Source organism: Oryx dammah, unplaced genomic scaffold (assembly GCF_014754425.2).
Source record: "Oryx dammah isolate SB20612 unplaced genomic scaffold, SCBI_Odam_1.1 HiC_scaffold_28, whole genome shotgun sequence".
NCBI classification, from domain to species: domain Eukaryota; kingdom Metazoa; phylum Chordata; class Mammalia; order Artiodactyla; family Bovidae; genus Oryx; species Oryx dammah.
The window spans coordinates 80335906-80350232 of record NW_024070212.1 but is presented as its reverse complement, the minus strand read 5'-3'; positions in this window follow the sequence as shown (position 1 = coordinate 80350232).

The following is a 14327-nucleotide window of genomic DNA, read 5'->3' as shown; positions in this document are numbered from 1 at the left end:
TACACAAACTATTTGTTTTAAGGAGGCATTCTGGTACATATATGTGTGTGAAGGTACACACAGTTTGTTTGAAAAATATGTAGAAAAATTGAGAAAATAGCTCCTTGAGTCAACTGAAAATAATAGGAAACCACTTGAGTGTTTATATTTTAGCCTAAAGATTGGTTTCAAGTGTACTCAATGCTGTTTCTAAAATCAGATTTACCTACAATTAACGCATATTGAAAATGCATAAATTTTCATTGAATTTTTTCTTCTTTAAAAAAAAATTTATCTATTTATTTATTCACGGCTGCACTGGGTTTTTCCTGCTGTGCCTGGGCTTTCTCTAGCTGTGGTGAATGGAGGCAACTCTCCAGTTGCAATGTGCCGGCCCCTCATTGCAGCAGCCTTTTTTGCTGCAGAGCACTGGCTCCAGGGCTCACGGCTTCAGGAGCTGTGGCACATGGGCTTAGTTACCCCTGGCATGTGAGATCTTCCTAGACCAGGGATCAAACCCATGTCTTTCGCATTGGCAGGCAGATTCTTAACCACTGAACCAGCAAAGAAGTCCCTCTTCTTTTTTTTAACAGCAGAAATTTTTCAGGTGATACAAAATTTACCAAGCAAAGAGGTACGAGGCTATGGTGGACATCGTCTGCAGCCAGTTCCCCTTAGCACCCTAGCAGACACTACCTAACTTAGAATATTTCCCAAATTTCAGCAGTTTCAAAGAAAGGCAAAACATAGGGGAATTCTTTTCAAGTGACATGAATAAGCTATCTCCAAATTTGTACTAGAACAGCAAGGTAATAAAATTAAACTGCAAAATAGCTCCAACATTCTGCAAGCCCCCGGTCACTAGTCTAGGTTGAAGGTAGAACCTGGGTGCTCAAATTCACACTTTTGGTCAAATCCAGAGCATCACTCGGAAGCTTCTGTAGGAATAATGGGCTCAAGTTGAAGAACTCTGTTTAAAGAATCAGTGATGTAACACCAGTCCAATGTCCCCGTAGAATAGAGTGGTTAAAAACACTAACTTTATCCACAACCAGAGTTGAATTCAAATCCCAACTCTGCCACTTACTATGAATCATGGGCAAATAATTCAACTTCTTTTGACATCAAATTTCTCATTTTGTATAAAGAACATTTTAATACAATGTCTGGTGTAGAGTAAGTGCCTTTTTCCATTATAGCTCTTATTATTATAAAATGTAAAAATCCCTGCTAAAACAATGCTGGAATAAAACCCAGAATCTTAAAACAAAATCTTCTAGTTAAACTTGCCAGTCAATTAGGTAGTTTACTATTACAATAGCTGTAGAAATTCACAGCTATTTATTCTATTGCAAAGATTCTAAATCTAAGAAATAAATTTTATTTTTCATTAATTTGCTCATTAAATAAACAGGCCCTGAAATAATACACTAGTAAAACCAACATGATTCCTGCCCTCATCCAACAAGCCAGGTAAATCAACAAGCATAGTGAACCTTGAAATAAGAGTGTTATAGGAGTTCAGAGTATGGGACCTAGTCTGTCTAGTTATATCCTGAATAGAGTCTTACCACTTACAATTGACTAGAAGTAGTAAGAATTTTTGTCATGTCTTTTTCTCTAAGAAGCCTTTTTCCATTCTAGGGCAACTCTCCCCAAGTGAGAGACAAGTGTATTGAACTTTCTTGCCACAATGCTGCTCCCTACTCTCTAGTCTTTATTTTTTGGGGGAATATAGTTGTGTTACAATGTTGCATCAGTTTCTACTGTACAGCAAAGTAAATCACTTATTCATACACATATATCCCATCTATTATGGATTTCCTTCCCATTTAGCTTACCACAAAACATCAAGTAAAGTTCCTTGAGCTATACTATAGGCTCTAATCTGTTATCTATTTCATACATAGTTATCAATAGTGTATATATGCCAGTTCCAATCTCCCAATTCCTACCAACCCTCCCCCTTCTCCCTTGGTACCCACATTTGTTCTCTATGTCTATGGCTCTACTTCTGCTTTGCAAATTGCAAATAAGGTCATCTATGGGGTCGCACAGAGTCGGACACGACCGAAGCGACTTAGCAGCAGCATGTCATTTTTCTAGATTTCGCATATGTGCATTGATATACATTATTTATTTTTCTCTTTCTGACTTCACTCTGTATGACAGTCTCTAGGTCTATCCATGTCTCTACAAATAACCCAATTTCGTTCCTTTTGTGGCTGAGTAATAGTCCATCATATACATGTTTCACATCTTCTTTAGCCGTTCTTCTGTTGATGGACATGTAGGTTACTTCCATGTCCTGGCTACTTTAGATAGTGCTGCAGTGAACATTGGGATGCATGTTCCATTTTGAATTATGGTTCTCTCTGGGTATATGCCCAGTAATGGGATTGCTGGGTCCTACTCACCAGTCTTATTTCAAGCTGGTCTGTGGACCATTACCTCAGCCTTTCCACCTCTGGGCTTTTCCTCATGCTTCCTAGTCCCTCTGCTGACCTGTAGTACCTTTCCCTATCCTTCCATCCTCAAACATCCTAATCATTTTCAGCTTCCAGACTCACCTCTAATGTCAACTTCTCCATGAAGCTTTTCCCAGTTCCCCAAGTAAATTGTTATCTTTCCTTCTTTGGATTTCCCAGATAACCACAATGATATAATCACTCACCTAGAGCCAGACATCCTGGAATGAGAAGTCAAGTGGGCCTTAGGAAGCATCACTACAAACAAAGTTAGTGGAGGTGATGGAATTCCAGCTGAGCTATTTCAAATCCTAAAAGATGATGCTGTGAAGGTGCTGCACTCAATATGCCAGTAAATTTGGAAAACTCAGCAGTGGCCCCAGAACTGGAAAAGGTCAGTTTTCATTCCAATCCCAAAGAAAGGCAATGCCATAGATTGTTCAAAATACCAGACAATTGCACTCCTTTCACACTCTAGCAAAGTAATGCTCAAAATTCTCCAAGCTAGGCTTCAATGGTATACAAACTGAGAACTTTCAGATGTTCAAGCTGGTTTTAGAAAAGGCAGAGAAACCAGAGATCAAATTGCCAACATTATTGGATCATAGAAAAGGCAACAGAATTCCAGAAAAACATCTACTTCTGCTTCATTGACTATGTTAAAATCTTTGATGTGTGGATCACAACTGTAGAAAATTCTTAAAGAGATGCAAATACCAGACCACCATATCTGCCTCCTATGAAACCTGTATGCAGGTCAAGAAGCAACAGTTAGAACTGGACATGGAACAATGGACTGGTTCCAGATTGGGAAAGGAGTACATCAAGGCTGTATATTGTTACCCTGCTTATTTAACTTATATGCAGAGTACATCATGTGAAACCCCAGGCTGGACAAAGCACAAGCTAGAATCAAGATTTCTGGGAAAAATATCAATAACCTCAGATATGTAGATGATATCACCCTTATGACAGAAAGCAAAGAAGAATTAAAGAGCCTCTTGATGAAGGTGAAAGAGGAGTGGAAAAGCTGGCTTAAAACTCAACATTCAAAAAATCAAGATTATGGCCTAAGTCCCATCACTTCATGGCAAATAGAGGGGGAAACAATGGAAACAGGAACAGACTTTATTTTCTTGGGCTCCAAAATCACTGCAGATGGTGACTGCCGTCATGAAATTAAAAGATTCTTGCTTCTTGGGAAAAAAGCAATGACAAACCTAGATAGCATATTAAAAAGCAAAGACATTACCTTGCCGACAAATGTCTGTATAGTCAAAGCTATGGTTTTTTCCAATAGTCATGTATGGATGTGAGAGTTGGACCATAAAGAAGACTGAATGCCAAAAAATTGATGCTTTTGAGTTGTAGTGTTAGAGAAGATTCCTGAGAGTCCCTGGACAGCAAAGAGATACAACAAGTCAATTCTAAAGGAAATCAGTCCTGAATATTCATCGGAAGGACTGATGCTGAAGCTGAAACTCCAATACTTTTGCCACCTGATGCAAAGAGCCAATTCATTAGAAAAGACACTGATGCCGGGAAAGATTGAAAGCAGGAAGAGAAGGGGACACAGAGGATGAGATGGTTGGATGGCATAACCAACTCGATGGACATGAATTTGAGCAACCTTCAGGAGTTGGTGAACGACAGGGAAGCCTGGAGTGCTGCAGTCCATGGGGTCGCAAAGAGTCAGACACAACTGGGCGACTGAACAACAATTACAAGGTAAGACAGACGTTTAAAAATGATTAAAACTACCAGTGCCCAAATACTTAAATGGACAAAAGAATTGAACAGATATTTTACAAGAGAAAGTATACAAATGGCCAATAAGCCCCAAACCATTAGTTATCAGAAAAATATAAATTAGAAATCACAGTGAGATATTGTGATTTCTCACCAAACATCTGCTAAAATTAAAATGACTGACAATACTTAGTTTTGATGAAGATATAGGAAACTGGAGCTCTCATGTACTGCTGTTGGGAATGTAAAATGGAGCAACCACACTGGGAAATTTTGGCGGTTTCTTATTAAGTTAGATATACTTTATGACACAGCTGTTCTACTCCTTGGTATTTACCTCCCCCAAATGAAAACATATGTTTACCAAAGGGTGTATTCAAATGTTTATTGAGTTTTATTCATAGCAGCTAAAAACTGGAAACAATTCAAATTTCTTCCAGCATGGATAAACAAATTGCAATATGTCCATACAATGGAATACCACTTAACAATAAAATGGAATGGACTACTAAAATGCAACAATATGTGTAAATCTGAAAAACATTGTGAACAAAAGAAGCCAAGCACAAGGGAATACATATTGTATAATTCCATTTATACCATATTCTAGAAAGAGCAAACTAATCAATAGTCACGGAAAACACAGTGTTACCTGTGGCCAGGATTGAAAGGAGGATAGAAAGCATGAGGGAACTTTTGAGAATTATGGAAATGTTCTGTATCCTGATGCTGGTGGTTACACAGTGTATACATATTTCAAAACTCATTGAATTATATACTTTAAATGGATGTACTCTGTTATATGAACATTGTACCATATTAAGATTGATTTTTTAAAACTGCCAAGAGTATTGCCAAGAGAAATACAGGCTGCATTAGTTGATAAACTAGATCTTAAAATAAATAAAAATGTCTGATTAACTATATAATTTGGTTTTAACATACCGCTATATATAAAGTAGATAACTAATAAGGACCTACTGTACAGCACAAGGAACTCTACTCAATACTCTGTAATGACCTATATGGCAAAAGAATCTAAAAATGAGTGGATATATATATATGTATAATTTACTCACTTTGCTATACATCCGAAACTAACACAACATTGCAAACCAACTATATTCCAATTAAAAATCAAAATTTTTCTTAAATTTGGTTTTAATCTAATATTGTCTTTTAAAAAATTATTCCTAGTATGTGCTTCATAACCCAATTATCACCTTTTTGAGGGCATAGAAGGAAAGGAAATTCATGTTTATTAAATACCTTCTATAAGCCTGGCATCGTGCTAAGAGATTTATGTAGGATATCTCACTTAATACTAACATTAATCCTGAGAGATAGGTATTATTTCCACCTCTTTATAGTTAATGCAATTAGGTCTCAGAATTTGTTACTTGCTCAAGGTCACACAGTTTCCCAAGGTGGTGCCAGAGTCTGAACTCAAATCTGTCTCCCTTCAAAGCCCAAACTCTTTTCAGCTCTCTGAGTGATCATGGTTGACATTTCTCTGTGACTGTTTATCCTTCTTTTCCTTTCTGGAACATCCCTCTGCCTCTTCTCTTCTACCTGATTTCTTCAGGTTTCAAAATCCAGCGTAGGGCCCCTTTTCTGACATAGAAATTTTACTTTTTTCTGAAGTCTCAGACCAACAACTATCTTTGTGACTCAACTTGGAATTTAATCTTAAAATGGCTTATTTAAGCATCTAATTACTTAATGCATAGGTCTTGTCTCCCCAACTAGCTTGCAATTTCCTTGCAGGCAGGGGTGTATATTAACTATAGTAACACATAGACACTGAAATCATAATGATTTTAACTAATGTCTCCCTCTGAGAAGTCCAACAAGTCATAGTGGAGGAAGAGTTCTCTGAAAATTTAGCCAACATAGTTCTTTAATTGTGATGCTCTTAATTATACATAGGGTTTTTTAATTTAAAATTTCTGTGTGTTAATTTTGTAACTTGCAACTTTACCAGGTTCATTGATAACCTCTAGTAGTTTTCTGGTAGCATCTTTAGGATTTTCTGTGTAAAGGACGTGCCATCTGCAAACAGTGACAATGTAACTTCTTTTCCAACTTGGATTCCTTTTATTTCTTTTTCTTCTCTGATTGTCACAGCTAGGACTTTCAAAACTACGCTGAATAAAAGCAGCGAGAGTGGACACCCTTGTCTTGTTTCTGGCCTTAAAGGAAATGCTTTCAGCTTTCTACCATTGAGTATAATGTTAGCTGTAGGTTTGTCGAATATGGTCTTTATTATATAGAGGTATGTTCCCTTTATAATCACTTTCTGGAGAGTTTTTATCGTAAATGGGTACTGAATTTTGTCATAACCTTTTTCTGCATCTATTGATCATTGGGCTTCCCTGGTGGCTCAGATGGTAAGAAATCTGCCTGCAATGCAGGAGACCCGAGTTTGATCCCTGGGTTGGGAAGATCCCCTGGAGAAGGTAATGGCAACCCACTCTAATATTCTTGACTGGAAAATTCCATGGACAGAGGAGCCTGGCGGGCTACAGTCCATGAGCCAGACACAACTGATCAACTTCCACTTTAATTATACATACCATATACCAACAATAGGCTAAGTGCTTCACAGATGTTAGTTTATTTTTTCTTTTAAAATTATTTTTTAAACAGCTGTGTGTGTGTGTGTGCACACACACACTCAATTGTGTCTAACTCTTTGCAATCCTATGAACTGTAGCCCACCAGGCTCTTCTGTCCATGAAATTTTCCAGGCAAGAATACTCGAGTAGGTTGCCATTTCCTACTCCAGGAGATCTTCCCAACGTAGGGATCAAACCCACGTCTCTTGCATCTCCTGCGTTGGCAGGTGGATTCTTTACTACTGTGCCACCTGGGAAGCCCTTAAACAGCTTTACTGAGGTATTATTTCATACCAAAGAAGTTCACCCACTTTAGGTATATAACTCAATAATTTTTTGTAAACATGCAGTTGTACAGGCATCACCATGGTCCTGTTTTAGAATATTTCTGTTACTCAAAAGGGATGCGTCATATCCAATTGCAGTTAATCCCTGTTCTCACTCCCTGCCTTAGGGAACTATGAATCTACTTTCTGCCTCTATAGATTTGTCTTTTCTGGGTGTTTAGTGTAAGTGGAATAATACAGTTTGTAGTCTTGGGTATTTAGCTCCTTTCACTTAACATGTTTTAGGGGTTTATCCATGTTATCGCATGGATCAGTAGTTCATTCTTGTTTATTGCTGAATCGTATTCCGTGCATAGGTATATCATTGTTTGTTTATCCAGTCACCAGTTGGTGAACATTTGCATTCATTAACTTGGACCATTTCCAATGTTTTACTTTTATGAATGTTACTAGCTTACAATGTCTCTCTGAGATAGATACTTTGGTCTTCATTTTACAAATGAGAAGAATCAAGACTCAGAAAAGTAATTATCTTGCTCAAGATCAAATAGCTGGTAAGTCATGAAGTGTAGTATTTCTAACTCTAAAGCTCTTGCTGTGACAGTAGTTTTCAGATTTGGGAATTTTGTTGACCTGAAAATTTAAAAAACAGCTTTTTTAATGTGATAATAAACCTAAGTTTGTCATCTTTTGTATTTTGTAAAGAGCATTTGAAAAAATAGCTACCATCTACCACCAGCTGCTGCTGCTGCTGCTAAGTCGCTTCAGTTGTGTCCGACTCTGTGTGACCCCATAGATGGCAGGCCACCAGGCTCCGCCGTCCCTGGGATTCTCCAGGCAAGAACACTGGAGTGGGGTGCCATTTCTTCTCCAATGCATGAAAGTGAAAAGTGAAAGTGAAGTTGCTCAGTCGTGTCCAACTCTTAGCGACCCCATGGGCTGCAGCCTACCAGGCTCCTCTGCCAGCATCAATTCATAAAAAAAAAGGATATCTTTAATGCCTAAATTTGAAAAATTAATTAGGCTTTATAGGAAAGCTACATTGCCCTTATTTTTCTCATTTCTCTGCAAAGAGTTAGTGAAGATAAGCCCTCATTTAAGAAGAACTATGTCTAGTCACTAAGCTAATTAGTAGGGCTATAAACTGTGCTAAACTGAATTAGATGAAATATTTTGAGATGCTTTTTAAAATGATGTTAGATAAACTGCTTTACTTGTTTATAACAAATAACAAGTGTTAGGTAAACAGTTAATAACAGTCTTATTAACTTATTTCAATTGTCTACAACAGATCCCCCAAAAGGCTTGTTCTTTGTGTAACAGCACAGTGAAGTGGCCTCTCTTTTCCAGGAATAGAGGGTTTAATCCCATCATACATCTATCAACAGTTCCTATGTCCTCAAGGAAGTATATTCCAAAACTCCCAAAACCAATTCTTCTGTAACCACACAAGAGCCAGTTTAGCTTATAGACTCCTTCCCTAAGAACCATGAAGTATATATAAAGGCCTTGGATGGTAATTCCATGGCAACAGATTTGAAAGATTTCCTTCAAATCCAGCTTTCATGGAGGCTGAAAGAAACACTGAAGTCTTGCTGACATTCGTTTCGTGGTTCCCATCCAGGTCCCAGTGGAACAAATGCCATAATTAGCCCTCAGAAGAGAGGCCAGAGATTGACGATGAGGTCCCCCCAGTCATGCCTCGAGGCCTTGCTAGACTGGGACGCTCACATTGTCGCTCTCTGCTTTGTAGCTGTTTGTGCAAGAACAAAAGGACTTCAGTCTGCCTTGCTATTAATCCAACTTCACAAGCATGAAATTTACAGACACACACCAGAATTCATCACTGAAACCTTTTCCCCTTGTCATGTTCAGCTGCTGAAAAGTGGGCACACTCTTGGATATGAATGTTAATAAAAAGAAAAGATTAAAAGAAAGAATGAACAAGCTTTCTGAATCAGCTCTGGGTTCCCTCCCCTCTGCCCCCAGCTACAGGTCAACATCTTGGGAGTCTGACTTTTGGGGGGAGAATGTAAATCTCTCCATAGCATCTAGGATGGCAATATTTTTGTTAAATTTTATCATCACCTGAAAGTCAACTACTTTCTCTTAATAAATAAAATACATCTATAATGGAAGACCAATAATTCAATCTGTGAAGTGAATTAAAAAAAAAAAGAATAGCACTCAAGAGTCATAAAGCGAACATTATTTGATTAGAACCAAACCAGTGGTATCAACTGGTTTTGCTCATTTAACCTGTCTCCTCATCACCATACACCCATCATTTAGCTGCAGGGTGGATGTGTTCACACTGAACTATTAATCTGTTTCAAAATGCCATAACATTTCCATGAAGAACTTCCTAATTTTTTTTTCAGAAATTAAATGTCTGTTTAAAGTTCATTCCCTCCTGCTGTAACTAATTGAAATGAGATTTGGTTTATCTTTATGACATGGAAATGGGATTGAGTTTCATAATAATAACAATAAGGATAACTCCATAGATTTTAGGAGTAGTAGTTAATAATTACAGTAATATGGCGGAGATTAGACTTGTCTATTGCCACCTAAACAGACCCCATTATTTATGGAAAAGTATGAATGAATGTCATATGATCTAACCACCAGTTCCCAACTTTGTATTTGTTTTCAGCTTAGACTGAATTTTAAGGCAGCACTATACATCCACTGGAGCCTCAGAACAGTATTCCCCAATAACCAAAGAAGGCATCAGCACACAGGCTGGGAAATGTTGAAATACATCACAGTTGTGACGGAAAGAACCTGGTCTTGGGAAAATACAAAGAGGAGGCTTTTTCTTAGGATCTTTTCCCCATTAATATGATGAAGAGTAAGTCAAACCAAACTGTCACATTACAGAAGTTGCAATAAAATTTCCCAAATATTCCATTTGATCTTCAATGAGCCCTTTGAGTGTGAACAGGATTACTTTCTCCATTTTACAGGTAAAATCACTGAGATCCAGAGAGGTAAAAAAAAAAAAAATTGTTCAAGGTCATGGTCTCAGTTAGTGGAAGACTTAACCCTGGGAACCAGATCTACCTGTTTCCAATTTCAAACTCTCTTAGCACCTGCCAAGAAAATCAGGAAACATGCACATTGGACTCAGAAGTCAATGGATAACTTCATTTTCACTTAAATTAAGTCAGTTTTCATTCCCAAGTCAGCCTTCTGCCTCTAACATGAAGCTTACCTTACCCAGAAGATACGCCAAAGATACCAGCTTTCAACTGGCTTAGGCTTGTGCACTGCTGAATGTCGTTATTACTGTTGTAATCACTTCCATGGTTAACAGCCGTCATTTACTGCATACCTACTCAATGCCAGATGCTGTGCATCATTCTTCATCTCTATTTTGCAGATAATTTACACGGCTACAGGCCCTGTGTGATTTGACCCCTACTTACCTCTCCAGACATCTCCCACTTCATCCTCTTTGCTCCAGCCATACTAAACTTCTGTCAAGTCATCAAAGACCCCAGACTCTCATCACACAGGCTGTTTCCTCCATCCAGAACACCCTTTACCATCCTAGCCCACCCTACTTTCCCAGTTATTCTCCAGGCCTCAGCGTAAATGAAATTTCTCAGAGGTCTTCCCAGACTCCTACACTAGGTTATACATCCCTTATGGCTTGCTCTCACAGCACCCCAAGCTTTCATTTTCAAAGCATTTTACTTTCTGAAAATTTATTTAAAGTCCGCCTTCCTGCTAGATTAGATGAGAGCAGCGATTGTGTCAGTTTTTTGTTGATATTTTCCAAAACGTGAATGGGAACCAACATCACTAATACAATAATGTGTTGTCTGACTGAGTGAATGAATGGGAACCTGGGGCTCAGAAAGATTGAGCAATTTAAGTGGCTTCTGCTTTCGAATATAACAGGGTGGAGCTGAGGAGAAAAACATCTTTTAATAAGCATACCATAATCTCCCTATTTAAGATTACAAACCATTCCCTCAGATCCGCCAGCCTAATTCATTCACCTTTGCTTTTCCTATAAAACACTTCACCTTCTAATGCACTATTGATTTTAAATGCTACTTTTAGCACACATGTAATTTTAGTTATAATTTCTTTATTATCATTATTGTTTATTATTTCCCCTTACTAGAATGTGAGCTTCGTGAGGACAGGTATTTTTGTTGTTATTAATCTCTCATTGTGAATAGCACTTGCTACATGTTAAATAAATCATTGTTGAACAGAATTGAAGGGATTCTTCATGTCGAGATTTCCTAAACATGCATTAAACAAAATATATTTGTTTCAGGTACTAAAGATGACAAGTCCATTAGTTACGTGACATGGATGTGTGATCTGAATTTCCCCCTGGTGTCCCCACTGACCAGCTGTTAAGCCCTCGTCTTACCTTCAGCTTAGTTTCCCAATCTGCAATATAAGGGTCAGCAGGAAGGAGTCAGGGCTCCCCACGTGGCACTAGTGGTAAAGAACCGACCTGCCAATGCAGGAGACTAAGAGACGTAGGTTCAATCCCCGGGTTGAGAAGATCCCCTGGGGGAGAGCATGGCAACCCTCTCCTGGGTTTCTTGCCTGGGAAATCCCATGGACAGAGGAACCTGGTGGGCTACAGTCCAGAGGGTTGCAAAGAGTCAGACATGACTGAAGTGATTTAGCACACAAGCACGCAGGAAGGAGTCAAGAATCTGTCCTCATCCTAAAAGTGATCAGCCCTTTGATAATTTTCTGGTGAAAAAAAAAAAATAGAAGAATTTCATTCACCTCAAACTCTGCAAAAGGCCTAGAAACCTGGGAATTCAACTGGCTCTACTTGCAAAAAATGTGCAGAGGTGATATTTATTAAGTACTTGACACTCCAGAGAGAACACTCCTGTACAAATATGTCATGCTGCTTTGAACACAAGCAAAGCAGGAATCAGATTCTGTCTCCTTGCTGTATTCCAAGCCAAGGTGACTGTCGTGGTTTCATCTCAATGTATTTCTATCTCATCACCAACACTCATCACCAAGGGAGCCGGTTCAGAGCTGAGCTGTAAAGACTGTATAGCGAGTAGTGCTCAGATGCACTGTACACTATGACTGACTTAATGCCGATGAGTTTCAACACTCATGCATTCCAGATGAACATCAATCTCTGTGATGAATAGTAAGAACAGGAATTCAGATTGCAATGAATGCAAAAATAAGTAAACAAGTAAAGCAATGCTACAATTATTGAATGAGACTCTGATGTGGCAAACTGTCCTCTCTTCTCCATTCTCAATGCAAAGGCCACAATTTATTCTCATCATCTCTCATCTGAATTATTATAGCAGCCCTTTATTGCTCTCCAGACCACCAATCTATGTCTATACTACACACACAATAAGAATCTTTCTAAAATGTCTCCCTGAACTCATGGTACTTCTCAGTGTGTCCTCAAATCTTTCAGAAAAACTGCATAGCATAACCCACAAGTCCCTCTGCAACCTGGCCACCCTCTACGTCTCCGTACTCATCACCTTCCATTTTTCCCTACACACTCTGTGCTCTAGCTACACTGAACTACCTAGAGTTTCCCTAAAGTACCCAGTTTTTTCCATGTTTCTATGCTTCTGCATATGCTGTTTCCTTTGCCCAACACTTTTCCCTATACTTTCGCTATTCAATTTACTCATCATTTAAAATATGTCTCTGCCAAATAGTTTTTCTTGATTTCATTCCAACCTAGACTGAATTAGTTTTAATAGACAGATATTTCTTTAATTCAACAAATATTTATTGCAGGCCTACTAGAGATAAAACAATGTAGTAGTTTTTTAAAAAAAACATAATAGCTACAGATTTTTTGCCATTCCTTTCATCAAGTGGGAGAGTCTATGTCTTTGGATCTATAAAGTTTTATGGCACAGAAGTGATGCTATGTGACTTCTATGTCTAGGTCATTAAAAAAAAAAAAAACAGCTTCCACCTGATTTCTTGCAATACTTTCTTTCAGACAATCCCTTTTGGGATGTTTCCTCTCAGAACCAGCCCCCAAGCTGAGAGTACAGTCCACGAGGAAAGGCCACATATGCCTCTGGTCTTTAATCCCAGCTGAGATTTTTTTTTTTTTGAGTTCTTTCTGACTAAAGGCCAGAGAGTTGGGTACAGGTGCCCACAAATGGTTCCAGCCTTCAGCCATTCCCAGCAGAGACCACTCCCCACAGCCATTCAAGTCTTCCCAGCAGAGATCTCCCTTAACCCTCAACATCATGATGATTCTGTTACAAGACACTTCTGCTACAGTAGGCAGAATTCTCAGATGGCCCCCAAGAGTCCCCCTGCACCCACTCTTGTGTATACATCCTGTATAAGCCCCTTCCTTCAGTGTGTGTTGAGGGGAAAGGGGAAGGACTGTGAATATGATAGAATATCCCTCTCTTAATTATGTCATGTGGCCAAGTGAAGAGATTTTGCAAATGTAATTAAGGTCCCAAATGAAAGGATTTTGAGTTAATAAAAAGTGAGATTATCCAGGGTGAGCCAGATATAATAAAGCAAAAGCTACTGAAAGAGGGATTGTGCCCTTTTTGCCAGCCTTGAAGAAGAAAGCTGCCATGTTGTGAGAGGGCCACGTGCAAAGTGACTGCTTTTAGAAGCTGACAGCAGTCCCTGGCTAACAGCCAACAAGAAAATGTGAACAGTCCTACAACCATAAGGGACTGGATTCTGCCAACAACCATGTGAACTTGAGAAAGGCCCTCACTGCTGAAAGAAACACAACCCAGCCAACATCTTGAGTTCTAGATGCAATCTTGCGAGTCTCTGAGCAGAGGGCCCAACGAAGCTACACCCAGGCTCCTGACCCACTGAGAGAATAGATGTATGTTATTTTAAGCTGCTAAATTTCTAGCAATTTGTCAAACAGCAGTAGAAAACTAATACACCTACTGTGTACCCTGTTTGAATTTCTAACCCACGAAATCTTTGCCCATAATGAATGACTATTATTTTATGCCACTAGGTTTGGGGTTGTTTGTTTGTGCAGCTACTGTTTAGTAATCGAAACAACCAGTCACTCAACAAGACAAAACTCCTGTCTTTACTGGATTATTCCCCCTTGCTCAGGGGGAAGATAGACAACAAAAGAAACAAAAAAAAAATAAAATATGGAGTGTTTTGGATATGCCAAGTGCTGCCGCTGCTGCTGCTGCTAAGTCGCTTCAGTCGTGCGACCCCATAGACGGCAGCATACCAGA